We start from the raw sequence: 14,041 nt of genomic DNA on the forward strand, positions 1-14,041 counted from the left end.
CGTGGCGGCTGGTGCCGGCGAGGAGCTTAACGTGAGGGAAAGAGGCTGGCCCCCCTTCTTGGCGACGGACACAAAAAATGCAGAAAAAAGGTGCCCTCAACATGATGAACAGTGCCAAAAACACCCCAAAACCCTCTATATGTGAAAAGATCTAATTGCCCCTCCTCTTTTCCCTAATGTCTTCTTTCCCACATGTTTAGCTCCTCGCTGGCGCCGACCGCGACACCTCTTCTTCTCCTCCTAGTGCCATGGACACGAACAGGGGGGTTTTCTTCCTTCTTCGTGGGTTTCTCTGCCGCCACCACCAAGAACCAAGGGAGGAGCTTCTTCCCCCTCTCTCGTCGTCGCTCGTGCATCGCCGACGCCCACGCCGAAGCCATCCTCTCTCTGTTCTCCCTCTCTCTCCTCACCTCTCGCCGGAGCCGCCTCCAAGCCACCCCTCTTCTCCCGACGACCATGCTACAGCAAACGCCGCCGACTCCTGGCCTCGTCTCCTCTCCGCGCGCCTTTACTGTCACAGACGCCGTTGCAGTCTCGTCGACCAGTAGCCTAGCCAGCCAGCAGCTCTTTCCTACCATGCACACTGCCTTTCCCTCTACCGAGCAGCGTCGGAATCAGCCAACGAGGCACCGCCTCCCCTTACACTGACAGTCGGGACCTGCACCTTTGCTGCCGGCTTCGCCGGAACCCCCTCTCCTGTCGCTGCTCTTAAGCATCGATTCGGCTATGTGGCCATAGACCCTATGGTGGCCGATCTAATGGCGTTCCACTTCCGTTGTGCTCTGGCCTTCGCGCCAATTTGTGTGTGTGCTATGTACCGACCTTCGCATTGATCTGATTTGCGTGTCATGTTCCGGCTTGCGTGCCGTTATTATATAATTCTAGCCTGCATGCCAATTTCATATTCCGGCCTGTGTGCCGATGTCTTGTCTCGGTCTGTGCACTGATGTCATAACTCGGTCTGCGTGCTGAGGTCGCATCAGGATTCGTGCTGTATCGTCCGGTTCCTCGTCGTTAGATCAATTTTTTCAGCCTGCTCCTAGTCATCTGCTCTTCCGAGTCACGATAACTCGAGCAGCGTCCTATCTGAGGGCGCCTCCTTGGGCCAGAGTACGTTTTCAGTACTCACTCTCCCTTCATTTGATTATTCTAGTACTAGTATGTTACTTATATATTCGTTGGATCTGCCTTGAGCATCGGGGTACCAGGGATCGGGGTGACCCGGTCGCTAGCTGTAGGTAGCGTTGACCAGATGACTTCTGATGACTTGGTCAACATATAAGCCATCTCAGCGCACCCCCCTCCGGGACATCGCGACTCGGTCAACATTCCATTTACCTCACCCGGCGGTCTATCTGACTCAGTTTCTGGGCAGGATTATTATTATTATTATTATTATTATTATTATAGGTATTTTTTTATTTTTGGTAATTTTCACTTTTTTGGTATTTAAGGTATTTTTGGTATTTTAGGATTTTTTGGTATTTAGGTATTTTTAGTAATTTCTGTCTTTTTATATATTTTTTTATTTTGAGTCCATGAGGGATTTTAGAATTAGGAGTCTTTTTCAATTTTTATTAGGATTCCTTTCCATTATGTACAAGTTAGGAAATTGGAGTCTATATATTAGGATTTAGTTCTTTTCTTTGGTATTAAGGTTTGAAGTCTATATAAACATTTGTATAGTTGTTTAAGTATTTAATCCTCCATTATTGAATAATATTCCTTTTTTTTTTTGATAAAACCTGAAGGATGGTGTAATCTCTTTTTGCATTCTCCTTAAACCCCCTTTTCATCAAGCACATCGGATAATCGATTTCTTGTTCGACATCAGTTGGTATCAAAATTGGCAGGTTTTGATTTGAGGAAGTTGAGCGTCATATCCAATGGAAGGTCGTCGTCGTGGTGCTCGTGGTCATGCGAGGCAGGTTCTGGCTGAGGAAGCCTCGCAACGTGGTCGTAGCACCCAAGACGTGATGAGGATTTATAGAGGGAAGTTGTAGATTTAATTTGGTATAATTTACAGAGATAAGTCGTAGTTTATCCCATCACCTAATATAAATTGTGTGAATTCGTGAAGATCGTCATACACTGGTCGAGAGGATCAACAAGGAGATCTCAGACTTCGAGTTGATCTTAGACTTTGAGTTAATCTATCCAAATTTTATGGTACGTCGCAGGCAGAGAATGTTATTGATTGGATCAACAAAATTGAACGGGTTTTCTATTATAAGCAAGTACTGGATCAGATGATGGTGAGGCTGATTGCCATCTGACTCAAGGATCAAGCTTTGGTGTGGTGAGAGCACTTATGTCACTTACGAGACAAACAAGGTAAAACCAAGATCAAAGATTGGGAGATGATGAAGAAAAAGATTAAAGATCACTTTATTCCATTTGGGTACACACAAACGAAGTTCCAAGGACAATTAGGTTTTGCCACGGAGGACGATAGATTTGACGCCCAAGATGACCTTGACAGATTCAAAGATGATTTGGAATAAGAAGTTGACGATGTATTATATGGTGATGACCTTGAGACTTTTAGTGATTGTCAGAGTTTATTGATTTCTAAGGATTGACGGGTAGAATAAGATAAATCCAGTTGTGGCAAGATTCAGGACGACCCAGATTATGATCAGTTCTACTCTCCCAATCATACGATCGTAGGAGGTAGCGGAGACGATGATAAGATTGAAATACTAGGTGACCCAATCTATGACGACGATGAGATGGATGAAGTTGTTGATAAAATTGGTGACGGTGTGTTGCAGGTTTCAAGTATTGATAATTCTCTCAACGAAGGTGCCATTGACGGAAAAGTTGAAGAGGAAGAACCTTTATCCTTAGGTTCTATTCGTGTCAAGGAGGCTGTTGAGAATGCTGTCATTGCCTTCTAGCAGACGGTGAATGCGGAGGCAGTTGGTGAGGCGAGAACGAACGGATCCTTGGGTTCAGTGAAGGATGACCTCTTGGCCATCATGCCCGGGTGGTTCTTTGAGATCAGCCCCATGTTGCCAAGAGAAACTCATTTCTTAAAAGAGGAAAAGGTTCACATAAGCATTGTGGTCATTGGCCACGTTGACTCTGGAAAATCGACCACAACTGGTCATCTTATTTACAAGCTTGGGGGTATTGATAAGCGTGAGATTGAAAGGTTTGAGGAAGAAGCAGCTTAGATGAATAAAAGGTCTTTCACATATGCTTGGGTTCTCGACAAGCTTAAGGCTGAGCGGGAGCGTAGTATCACCATTGATATTGCTCTTTGGAAGTTTGAGACCACAAAGTACTACTGCACTATTATTGATGCACCCAACATCGTGACTTCATTAAGAACATGATCACTGGAACGTCTCAGGTAGAATGTGCTCTTCTCATTATTGATTCTACTACTGGTATTTTTGAGGCAGGCATTTCAAAGGATGGGCAGACACGAGAACATGCCCTTCTTGCTCTCACCTTTGGTGTAAAACAGATGATTTGTTGCTGCAACAAGATGAATGCCACCACCCCAAAGTACTCAACGGCACGATATGATGAAATCAACAAGGAGGTGTCCTCTTCCCTCAAGAAAGTTGGTTACAACCCTGACAAGATTCCTTTTGTTCTCATTTCTGGTTTTGAATGTGATAACATGATTGAGAGGTCTACCAACCTGGATTGGTACAAGGGTCCGGCCCTTCTTGAGGCCCTTGACTTAATTCACGAGCCAAAGAGACCCACTGACAAGCCCCTTCGCTTGTCTCTTCAGGATGTCTACAAGATTGGAAGTATTGGAACTGTCCCTGTTGGGAGATTTGAGACTGGCCGTGTGCTTAACTAAGCATGGTTGTCACTTTTGGCCCTAACGGTCTGATCACTGAGGTCAAGTCAGTGGAGATGCATCACGAGGCACTGCAAGAGGTTCTTCCTGGTGACAATGTTGGGTTCAATGTTAAGAATGTGGGGTCAACTAAGTACTAAACCTCTCTTCTAAAAAGAATTTAAGGTACTAAACCCCTCTTCTAAAGAAAATTGGGGGAGGGGGGCACCACTCCCCTCTACCTTCCACGATGTCATGCTCATCAACGAAAGTTCTCAAAGTCCAACAACTACTAGTTGGGTCCCTATATGGAGGAGGATCCATAGATTTTTATTATTATTTTGATATTTTAGGTATTTGAGTAATTTTCACCTTTTTTATTATTTAAGGTATTCGTAGTATTTTTTTTTTTTTTTTTTAAGTATTAAGGTCAGGAGTTCATATAAACATGTGCATAATTATTTGAGGAATTATGTTTCTTTTTATTTTTAGAAAAATCTTAAGGATGGTATAATCTCTTCTTGCATTCTCCTCCTCAAACTCTCATTCTCATTAAGCCTGTAGGATAATCACTATCCTATTAAACATCATTAAACAACACATTGTGTAGTCCAGTTTAAGTATTTGATTCGACGAGTTAACATGAGACTTCAAACATTTCTCCATTAATGATTTATTCTTGAAAAACCTCTCTAAATTATGTAATTAATGCTTTTAAAATTTATAAATAAGATGGATACTAGAATGGAAGTAATAATAACACAGAGGTCTACCAATATGGTGATTGCTGGGGTAGATATGTAGTTAAATTTGTATAGAGTGGTGTAACTTACATGCAAGAATAATCTTTGAGGATGACATAAGTTATTTTAAGCAAAACCCTTCTGATAATTAAATCTTTAATTCTGATGCTTAAATTTTATGTAGTGGACTACTAAAAATAGAAAAGCTAAAGATATACATTCCCCTCGAAATAAAACACACATTTATGTATTTATATAATACAAGGTTATCATTTTTTGCCATTAGTTCTGCCTTGATGTTTATTAATTCTCATCGTCTGTTCAACTATGCACTCGGCATGGTTCAATGCTAAGACGTTTGACAAATTCACAGAAGATCAGGGTTTAATACGTACGTAGTTGGAGCATGCAACAAGACTATTAATATTGGATAATTTATTGTGAGAGATATTTTAAAAAATTACTAAATTAAAATTACATAAAATAAATTTTAATTTATCTGTTGAGATAATTTGAACAGATAATCTTAGGCTGCCAACGGAATTGGTTTTGCTAAGCTTCCAGTGGTTCAAGTTATGGAGTTGATGCGGTGTGTAGTCGAATCGTGAGTTGATCGCCGAGTTAGGAAGGGAATTCGCTAAGTAAGATATCGAGGCATGTGCCCAACGCAATTTTCTTGAAACAAATTCGCCCATCTCTGTGCTTCGAGGTTCTTTCGAATTGTCTGTTTCTCAGGATCCAATGGCAAAACCACACACACACAACCAAGCAATGGTTGTTTGTGGCGAACTGAGAATGCATTCGAGTGCTATTATGAGTACTTTATTCAAACGAATGCATGACTGAGAGAGTTTTTGTGGGAGAACACAGGGTGAACTCGAGTCCTCTCACACTCTCTCTTTTGCTCCAGATCTGAGCTCCTTATACATGGGCTCAACCTTTAGTGGTAATAAATGGCTGATTAATGGTTATTTATTGCCATTAATTGTCGATAGTTTTAATTAGATTAATTAATAGTCATTTATTGTCATTAATTATCGATAGTTTCAATTGAATGAATTAATGATTATTATTGTCATTAATTGTCGACAGTTTAAATTGAATGAATTAATGATCATTTATTGTCATTAATTGTCGACAGTTTCAATTGAATTGAATTGAATTAATTAAAATTAATTCATCTGTTTCACCTGAGCAGCAAAAAAATGTGACAAAACATTGGTTTATTCGCTTGGGCAAATCTTGTCCGGTCGTACTCACACATAAGTTAACCTTAGTTCAGTACAATCTGAGCTCTAGATTTGCACCCACCCCTACGCACCCATAAGTGAGAAAGTCTCTCCCCTTTCATATGTTTACAACATCAATACATGTGCCATAATTTAAACTGACAATAAAGCCAAGAGACTTCTAATGTGATACTAAAAATCCATTTGTAATAGAGTCTCTTCATCTCCATCTCTTTATTCCATTCATATTTCCAATAATCCCCCACATGAATGAAAAATAGGGTATGTGATAGCATTCAGCAGTTGAGTCTAGTATTGGATAGGTATGTTTTACCCTTTGAACCTTCGCTTGTGAAGATTTATTTACATATTAGCTAACAGTAGATATGATGTCCTTGAACTGTTTTGCCATCTGTGTAAGCATTGACAAACCTCACTCAAAACTCTTCCTGATACAATTCAGTTCTCATGAGCGTGTTCATTCTTGGCTATGAACATGCTTGGTTCCGTGAGAAGCTCTAAGAATTATGCCTCTAATTCTCTTCAAAGTGACCCTACTTCTTTCTCACATAAGTGATCTCTTAAGAGTATTCCATATTACTTTACTGGATCATTAAAAGTCATGTGCTTAACCTCCATCCTTCACTGATATATTGGGTTGTTCCCCCATAGTGAGTAACTTTGTCGGTACAATTAGGTTATCTCTTTGAACCAAGTTCTTGGGATCTCTAATATGCATAGGTTGGGTTTCCTTTGCACCAACATTTCCTATAGGCATCAAGCCATTCCTCGCAATGAGCTTGCTACTAACTCTTTGTTTAACCCTTTGGTTAATAGATCTGTTAGGTTATCCTTTGATTTCACATGTTTAACCGTGATAACTCCCATTGAGAGTAGTTGTCTAATGGTATTATATCTACAACATATATGCTTAGACTTACAATTATACAGATGGCTCTGTGCCGACCAATTGCTGATAGACTATCGCAATGTATGCAAATTACCAATATCGGTTTCGGCTATCTCGGAATATCTTTTAAGAATTGTCGTAGTCATTCAGCCTATTCACCACATTTGTCAAGAGCTACAAACTCAGATTCCATCATAGATATAATTATTATAATTTGTTTAGATGATTTTCACGAAATTAATGCACTTCCAAGAGTGAATACATATCCACTCGTAGACTTAGAGTCTTTTATATCAGATATTCAACTCGTATCACAGTATTCTTCAATCATAGCAGGATATCTCGTATAGTGCAGTCCATATTCACGAGTATACCTCAAGTACCTCAGTAATCTTGTTATCCCTCTTTAGTGCTCAACATTGGGATTACTCGTATATCTATTCAGTTTACTTACTGCATAGATCAAGTCTGGTCGTGTACAACTCATCAGGTACATCAGACTTCCAATCACTCGAGGGTACTTTATCTGAGAGATACGTTCTTCTCAATTTTTTGATAGATGTTGACTCGTATCTATTAATGTTCATGACAACGCAGTATCACCTTTAGTGAATTTCTTAAGAATCTTGTCCATGTAATGCGACTGATTAAGAACAAGTCATTCTGTTATTCTAAGAATTTTGATTCCTAGAATCATATCAGTTATACCCATGTCTTTCATATTAAATTTTGAGTTCAACATATCTTTAATTAGTGAATTTGATTATCTTATCTTTACTTCCAATGATAAGTATGTCATCTACATATAAGCATAAGATGACGTAGGCATTCTCTATAGCTTTCATTAGACACATTTATCACATTCCTTCATGACATTATCAAATTTCTTATGTCACTACTTTGGTGCTTGTTTATAATTGTTGGTGCAAGCTGCATCAGAATCAAGCCTGAGTTTTGATGTTGTCAAAGGTTCAAGTTAAGTCTTGTTGTGATCTAACAAGTTGACTGAGTGTGCAGGATGTTTACTCAACCGAGAAAGCCCTAGTTGGAGGCTAGACGGAGAAATCTTAGCAGATCGTGGAACCCAGGTGTAAATCCAAGCAGGTCAAGGGGACCCAATGCTTGGTGGTATGATCGAGAGGTCTGGAGGGTCGAAGATCGAAGGAAAAGTCCTCAGGAGCCGATCAAGGCTGAGTGAAAAGTCTAAACTAGATCTGGAGGATCAAAGTTTGGCAGGTGGGTTGAGGTAAACAAACTGGAGGAGCGACTGTGAGGTCGAATTCCAGAATGGAACAACTCTAGGTTGCTGATCCAACTGAAGAAACTGGGAAGGTTTCCAAGTTGAGATCAAGAACAGTTCTATTGTTCTTTTATTAACTCATTCATTATTATGCTGTGTGCTAACATCTATGTTGCAGGAAGCTTTTGTTCTAACACTGTGCTACAGGTCAGACTGGATTGGTCGATCGAGCAAGTGGTTCAGTAGACCGAACAAAGCATAACAGACAAAATCAGAAAGCAAACAGCTTAGACCAGATCAAAGTCAAAATCCGATCAAAGCTTGATCGGTTGACCGAATCGTAAGATCGGTCGACCGATCCCTGGTGACTCAGCAAAGACCAAGTCAACAAACATCGATCAGCAGAAAAGGGAAAAAGGCTAATCGGTCGACCGATCCAATCAGAATTAATTGCAGCATTAATAAAGATCTCGGCTGATTTCGACGAAAAGGGAAATAGGCTGTTCGGTCGATCGAAAAATATGTCTAGTCGACCGAACCATTCATGAGCTTTTACTGCGATAGATCGAGCCAGCTGCAGTCTTCATCGAGGAAGGAATGGAGCTGGTTCGGTCGACCGAAAAGAGGGATCGGTTGACCGAACTTCTAGTACTCTTATAAATTGTAGCTCGAAGTCAGATGCAAAAACAACTTTCTGATAAAAAATTATTGTTCTGCAAGCGACTCGTTCTCATCTGTGCAGCAAGCTACATCATCCAGAAGTGTCGACCTAAGCTATATCTTCATTTTAGTTGTCGGTAAAATTTATTTTAAGCTTGCATTTGTAATTCATTTAAGCAAGGTAGTAGGGTGTTACTATCTTGCTCCATTGTATGATCTGCTTCTTTCCGAAGAATTTCGGAAAGAAGAGTTATAGTGTTTTGCTCACCGGTGCGGTCAAGGATCGCGAGCCTTCGAGTAGGAGTCGAGCTAGGCTCCGAACGAAGTAAACAAACTGTCTCTATTTACTTTCCGCTGTGCATGACTTTGATTTGAAAGAAAAGAATAGTTTTTAAAAGAGCGATATTCACCCCCCCCTCTATCGCTTCAAACGATCTATCAATTGGTATCAGAGCAGGTTAGCTCTGAAATTTCTTAACCGATTTTCAAAGCATTTTTAAAACTCTTTCTTTTCCTTTTAGAATATTTTTTTCTTCAAGCACTACTAATCCCAAGACGAAAGTCTTGGAAATATTTTGTTCTTTAACTTTTTCTTGCAAGGATGTTGAATTCATATCAAGAAGGCTATAGTACGGTCCGACCTCCACTATTCAAAGGAGAGAATTTCAGTTACTGGAAGAATAGGATGGAGTGCTACTTAAAGTCCGACATTAAGCTTTGGTTCACAGTTTTGAAAGGCTATACTCCCCCAATGAAGGATGGAACAACCCTAGAACCAGAAGAATGGACTCCTCATATGATCAAGAAGGTACAACTGAACTACAAAGCAATCAATACCATTCAATGCGGGCTCATGATGGAGGAGTTGAATAGAGTTGGTCCCTACGACAACGCCAAAGAATTGTGGGACTCGATAGTCAAACTACACGAAGGAACGGACGACTCGAAGGTAAACAAACGAGATCTACTTTTAAACAAGTTGTTAAATATAAAAATATTTCCTAGAGAGACGGCCTCACAACTACACGCTCGACTGAAGGACATCCTCAACGGTCTTCACCTGATCAGACATAATCTCGAAAATCGGGACACTATAAGGTACGCTCTGAACGCCTTTCCGAGGAATGCTTTGTGGGCATCAATTGTAGATGCTTATAAAGTTTCTAAGGATCTTTCAGTTCTTAAGTTAGACGAGTTATTTTGTGAATTAGAATTACACGAACAGTCTAACACAAGCCATGTCGAGAAAGGTGTAGCTTTGTATGCATGATCAAGCAAGGAAACAAAATCTAAAAAGAAGATCGAGTCAGAAAGCGAACTAGACTCAGACTCAACAAATGAAGAAGAATTAGTCAACATGGTCCGAAGGTTGTTGACTAAAAAGAAGTTTAGAAGAAGCACCAAAAAGACTCCACCGAACTAGATCCAAAACAAATCAGTAATGATTTGTTATGGATGCAACAAGAAGGGACATTTCAAAAATGAATGTCCAAATCGGAAAGAAGAGGGACCCAAATCAACAAGACGAAAGAAGGCTCTTCAAGCGACATGAGACAAAACTTCTTCCGACGAATCCGATGCGGAGCAAACGGAGCACTCGAGCCACCTTGCATTTATGGCAAGAAACGAAGATTCCGGGACTGAGTCCGACGAAGAGTACGAATCCGAGATCGACATCAAGTCCGATAGAAGCCCCCGATCGGAAGATCCAAATATGGTAACGATTTATTCAAAGTCTAACTTGCTTAAGGTAGTTAAATGTTTGTTTAAAAAATTGTCTAAATCTGAAAAACAAAATAACTTGTTACTTAAGGAAATAGACCACCTTAAGCAACAAGTTAACTTGAGTGACTCGACTAACCAAGTTCAACTCGGAACTTCAACTCAAGTTGAAAAACTTGAGGAAGAAAATTCTGATTTGAAAGGTCAAGTCGAGCGACTCAAGAAAACATTGGAAATGTTCGAAATGGGATCCAAGTGTCTAAATATGGTACTTGGATCGCAACGAGCCGTGTACAACAAATCTGGACTTGGTTACAAACCCAAACAAACAAACAAACCATACTTATCCTTAATCAGTCAAAATACTAGAAGTCAAGTCTAAGCATGGGTTCAAACAAAATTTTTAACCAAACAAATTGAACCAAACCACTACTTGGTCCCTAAGAGTCAAATCCATTACTTAGATAGAACTTATCTAAGCTATGACTCAGGGGGAGCAATTAGAAAAACAATCCAACCAACTTGATTAAACCAAACTCAATACTTAGGCTTAGGATTATTTTTCTGCTTAGAACGGTTAGATGAAAAAGGTTTACCAAACCCTACAACATAGCACCGGAATGGATTGGGATGATAGTATGTCAAGGAAACTTTGTCGAATGCATTTCTAGGCTGAATATGGAATTCTACCAGGTGCACTAGACTTAGTGGATCTGACCGAAACTACCCCAGTCAAACATGGGCTAGTTAGACCAAAATTTAGTATTAAGTTTTTTGAGCGGGAACAGTTTGGAAAGTCATCAGCAAGTGGTCTAATGATATTCAAGTAGGCCGTATGCCTTGCCACTGAATTAAAAGCTTATCCTTAGGACGCCTGCTTGATTAACCCAAAGCTAAGTTTGAATCTAACATGGGTTCAATAACCTCTTTCAATAAAATTAAAATTAATTGAAATCTAATTCAAATCTAATTTGAATCTAATTAATTCAAATTAAAACTTATTTTAAATTTTTTTTATCTTAAAAATTATTTTAAACTTGTCACGTCTCGGGGAGTCCCTGTCCGAAGAAATTTCGGCAACATCTCTCCTGTACGGGTGACAATCTGAAATTTTTCTACAATGCCCTCTGGGCCACATATACATCGGCCAACACGGCCGGAACAATAACAATAATATAAGCACAACACACAGACATCCACGCAATTTAATAGTTAACAAACTAGCACAGTAATAATAAGACTCAAAAATAAACCTACTCAACTACATCCATAAAGCACAAAACCGATGTCCTACTCCACTACACTCATAAAGATCAAATCCGATGATAAAATCAACTTACCTCTTCTGCCGTCTAGGCAGGCGTGTAGTAAAACAAATCCAATAAAACTCATAGGCAATATCCAAAAGTAAACTAATACAAGTCTAGATGTGTAAAGCAGAATAAGTCTAAACAAGAAAAACTAAAAGAGCAACACTCGTCTTCGTGGACTGCAGGGGACTAGCGACTGGAACTCTCTCCGGACAGCATTAACCTGAAAATAACAACGGAGGAGGGTGTGAGTCCAACACTCAGCAGGTATCAACTGATATGCATAATAAAGAAAATAACAATCAACACAAATTATGCGTACAGTCTCCTGATGCAAGAAGGATAAATGCAACTGAAACAAAACAGGAGAAAACTGTACTAACCAGGACCAAGATATAAGTACAACAGGGTCGTCAGACCGAGAGTGTCATAAATCCTGTATGCATGTCAATCATATGCATCCATATAAATGCAGCAAGTAAATGCAGCAAACACAAGCAATAAATGCATCATGCATATGATGCAAATGACATAGTCATCCCTGACGCCAGTCAGTGATCTCACACACAATGGTGAGACCGAGTGGGTAGGGATGTAACAACCGTGCACTCTACCATCACTACCCTTGATGAGTGACCGAGTGGACGGGATGCTGTCGGAGTACACACATACTCCTACCCCAAATCATAAATGGGGGAGCGCAATTCTCTCATCTCCTGGTACACCATGACGGGGAGGGATCTCTGACGTGCTACCACGCTGCGTCACACTACCCATGAGCGGACCAACGGAGCACCGAACAGAGCAAAACTGACGTGCTATCACGCTGCGTCAAGCTACCCATGAGCGGACCAACGGAGCACCGACAAAGATGAAACTGGCGATGTGCTCAACAATAATGGAGCAGACGATCGCGCAGCATGCAATCATGCGAATGGTGCATGACACTAAGCATGACAAAAATCCTGAACAACATAACAATATCCATACATAAATATAAAATGTGTACCTTAGGAAAATGAATCAAATCAAGGTATACAGATCAGATAAGGTATCAAAAACCCTAGGTCCTGAACATGATAAATAACATGGTTGTGTTACTACCTCTATAAATATGCATAATCAGGTAAATACTAACATGAGGTGCATGACAAATAAACAAACAAGCATGTAACAGGTCAGGTAGTGATCAACTGAAACAGATAAGAAAACACAATCATTGCTATTTGTTAAAGACATTATTATGCATATCAAATGACATAAAGTGAAAGTACCCGCCTCCAATCGAAAAGTCCAATCCGATCCAAATTCGACGTCGAGATACTCGTCTCGCGTCGAAGTCCTGTATCACCAATATATACATTTTTATTTAGCTAATATCCAAATGAAATAGCTAAATAAAGATCTCTAACACTAAAAATAGGGCAAACCCTAATTAACACATAACATAAACCTAATTCCTTTGACACATAAACACTATCTAAAATAATCGAATCAAAACCATGATCTATAGCACGTATCAAACGCTCTACACCTTACCTTATCCTCGATCATTCTTGAGCAAAAAGGCTGCTGGATGGGGGGCCTTGTTGCACAGTTAGGGTTATTTGCTGCTGGAAACAGAACAAATAAACTCAAATCAACAATTTTCCTTCCAAACCATGTTCCCAAACCATAACCATTACCTCTACGGTGGCAGTTCCTTGTGTCTAACTGAGACACCCCTCAAGACTAGCTGCAGGTGGTCTTCTGTGGTCAGAGAAATGGCTGACAACGTACACAGCCAAAACCCAAATCCTAACAGCGTAAGGATTCAGTGAAGAAAGAACCCGACAGTGGGATCTAGGGCACCGGCAGAGGGAAGCTAGCGGCTGGCGATCAAAATGATGGTCCAGCACTAGTCCTAGGGCACAGTGATGACAGTAACGCCCTTGCTCCGGCGTCGGCCCACAGTAGATCTCGACGGTGATAGAGTGCCGGCGAGGAGAAGACGTCGACGTCAGGGAGAAGAGAAGAAAAGTGGATCGGGTTGCAATCAGAGGAGAAGAAACTCCGTAATGCTCGGGACGACCACCGGCTAAACTTCAAGAGGTGCTTCGACGATCGGCGCTTGAGGAACCGGTGCCGGCAGTGGAAGGGATTCGACTAGGGCACGCGAGTTCGGCGGCACTGGGTCAGCACTTCTCCATGCGGCGTCGGCTGTGGTGGCGGCTCAGGTAGGAAAATGGAGGAGAGGCGAGGGGAATCGGGTTCGGCGAGGAGATTAAAACCGTCGCATAGCAACAGTTAGGGCAGAAGATCGGGGAAAAAAAAGAAGGCGCGGGGGAACAGTGTCGGGGAACGACGTCAAGCTTAAAACGCAGTGAAGAGAAAAAGAAAAAGGAAAGAAATAAAATAAATAAATAAACATTTTCTCGCTTAAATA

At 40.6% G+C, this 14,041-nt stretch overlaps 1 pseudogene; it reads left to right on the forward strand.

The window, feature by feature from the left end:
- The first annotated feature begins 2,981 nt into the window (after positions 1-2,981).
- Positions 2,982-14,041, forward strand: part of LOC121990073 — a 44,630-nt pseudogene continuing 33,570 nt past the window's right edge.

The sequence above is a fragment of the Zingiber officinale genome, chromosome 6B, assembly GCF_018446385.1.
Source record: "Zingiber officinale cultivar Zhangliang chromosome 6B, Zo_v1.1, whole genome shotgun sequence".
Lineage (NCBI taxonomy): Eukaryota > Viridiplantae > Streptophyta > Magnoliopsida > Zingiberales > Zingiberaceae > Zingiber > Zingiber officinale.